This window comes from Passer montanus, unplaced genomic scaffold, assembly GCF_014805655.1.
Source record: "Passer montanus isolate IOZ18808 unplaced genomic scaffold, ASM1480565v1 scaffold62, whole genome shotgun sequence".
Classification (NCBI taxonomy): domain Eukaryota; kingdom Metazoa; phylum Chordata; class Aves; order Passeriformes; family Passeridae; genus Passer; species Passer montanus.
The window spans coordinates 4391370-4393781 of record NW_024371260.1 but is presented as its reverse complement, the minus strand read 5'-3'; the positions used below and the strand labels follow the sequence as shown (position 1 = coordinate 4393781).

Here is a 2412-nt window from a genome sequence, read left to right as displayed (position 1 = left end):
GCTTCAAAACTGATTATGGTATACCTACAAAACATTTGTAATATAACTGCATCCTGAGTGTTCCAGGTGGAAAAATCACTGTGTGCTGTTATTTTTCAGTCTGCTGTTTCTTGCCAAACTTAAGCATCACTGCAGAGGTGTTCAAATTCCTAGTGTGTGTCTTCCAGATGTATGAAGGGTTAAGTTTGTAGCTGTTTCTTGGTAATATGGTGAATTATTTTTAAAAAGCTGTGTTTTGATAAGAGTGGGTAGACAGGTGATTTTCTTGGCTACTTGCTGAGGGAATCCAGCTTCCTGGAATGGAATGGGATTCCTCTGTCCTGATGCTATATGAGTGCTTTTTGTGCCCAGCCTTACTGACAGTTTTAATGCTATACATTGATGTACATCATCAAATAAACGTAAAACATTTCTGAACTTACTCTTCTCTAAATGTATTAATGTCCTGTGGATTTAAATTGGGGATTTTTCCCTGGGAAAATGGCAAATTCTCAACAAATTCAAGGTAAAATACAGTCCTAGCTTGGGAGGAATACATCTTTGACTGCATTATGAATAGAACATTCAGGGGAGAGAGAAATTAAGGGCAGACACACTGTTATGTCCTGCAGTACAAATACAGACATCTCCCAGCAGGTGATTATGGAGGGTTTTTTTTCCTCTCAGGTACTTGCTCAGAAACAGCAGAGCAAAAAACTTGGTTTAGATGGAACAGTACAATTTATGTGCAGCACAAATGGGTCCCAAGCCAGCGACAGCCTGGGCCCCTCAGGGCTGTGAGGGTCAGTCCCCACATCACCCCAGTGACCCAAATAATTTCCTCTCAGCCACCTCCTAGGCTTTTTTTAAAATTTCAGTCACAGGTGAGAAACCTGTGGAACAGCTTTACTACAAAAAGATGAAAAAGACATTAAAAAAAAAAAAGGGGGAATGAGTTTGGAGAACCTGTTGATTGTCTGGCAGAGGGCGGTGGATGGAGGCGGCTGGGGCATATGGTGATGTGAGGGGGGCTCAGGGGATAGAGGGGTGCAGGGGATAAAGGGGGTGAAGGGGTGAAAAGGGAGAAAGGGGATGGAGGGGAGGAAGGCTGTGCTGGGGATGAAGAGGATGAAAGGGGAGAAAGGGGTATAAGAATGAAGGTGATGAAGGGGAGGAGGGGGATGAAGGGAACCAACGGAATGAAGGTGATGAAGGGGCTCTTGTTGGGCATGAAGGCAACGTAGAGGATGAAGGCAAAAGGGGCTGTTGGGGTAGAAGGAGATGAAGGGCAGGAAGAGGCTGTTGGAGAGCCATGAGGGTGATGAAGACGATGAGGGGCAGGAAGGGGGCATTAGGGATGAAGGCAATGAAGATGATAAAGCCGATTAAGGGCAGGAAGGGGCTATTGGAGATGAGGGGGATGAGGGTGATGAAGGGCAGGAAAGGGCTTTTGTGGATGAGGGGGATGAGCATGATAAAGCCAATGAGGACAATGAAGCTGATGATGAGGGGGACAAAGACGGTGCAAGGCAGGAAGGGGATGTTGGGGATGAGTGGGATGAGGACAATAAAGCCGATGAGGGGGACGAAGGCGATGAAGGGCAGGAAGGGGCTGTTGGGGATGAGGACAATAAAACTGATGAGGACGATGAAGATGAAGGGCAGGAAGGGGCTCTGGGGGATGCAGGGGATGAAGGGCAGGAACGGGCTGTTGTTGATGAGGACCATAAAGCTGATGAGGACGATGAAGATGAAGAGCAGGAAGGGGCTCTGGGGGATGAGGGGGATGAAGGGCAGGAACGGGCTGTTGGGAATGAGGGGGATGAAGGGCAAGATGAGGACAATAAAACTGATGAGGACGATGAAGAAAAGCGGCTCTTGGGGATGAGGGGGATGAAGGGCAGGAAGGCGCTGTGGGGGATGAGAACCATAAAGCTAATGAGGATGATGAGGATGAAGGGCAGGAAGGGGCTCTGGGGATGAAGGGCAGGAAGGGGCTCTGGGGATGCGGGGGATGAAGGGCAGGAAGGCGCTGTGGGTCAGGAAGGCGCTGTGGGTGAGGAGGACCACAACGCCGATGAGGACGATGGGGATGAAGGGCAGGAAGGCGCTGTGGGTGAGGAGGACCACAACGCCGATGAGGACGGTGGGGATGAAGGGCAGGAAGGGGCTCGGGGGGTCCCGCGGCGGGCCCTGCCCGCGGCCTCCCCCGCACGTCACTTCCGAGGCTGGAGACAAGATGGCGCCCGGACGGTGCCGGCGCTGAGGCCGCTCCGCCGCCCGCGGGGCCCGGGTGAGCGGGGCGCGGCGGGACCTGCCCGCGGCCTCCCCCGCACGTCACTTCCGAGGCTGGAGACAAGATGGCGCCCGGACGGTGCCGGCGCTGAGGCCGCTCCGCCGCCCGCGGGGCCCGGGTGAGCGGGGCGCGGCGGG

General features: G+C 52.9%; 1 protein-coding gene across 3 annotated transcripts in view; it reads left to right on the top strand.

Annotated features, from left to right (window-relative positions):
• The first annotated feature begins 2257 nt into the window (after positions 1-2257).
• The window catches only part of PRDM2 (PR/SET domain 2), a 65871-nt gene continuing 65716 nt past the window's right edge, over positions 2258-2412 (top strand). For 2 of the 3 annotated variants that reach the window (XM_039727549.1, XM_039727547.1), the window contains exon 1: positions 2334-2393. The gene's annotated coding sequence lies outside the window, so the exon portion shown is untranslated. Of the gene's footprint in view, positions 2273-2333; positions 2394-2412 lie in introns of those variants that run through there. The other variant, XM_039727548.1, reaches the window with a different exon arrangement.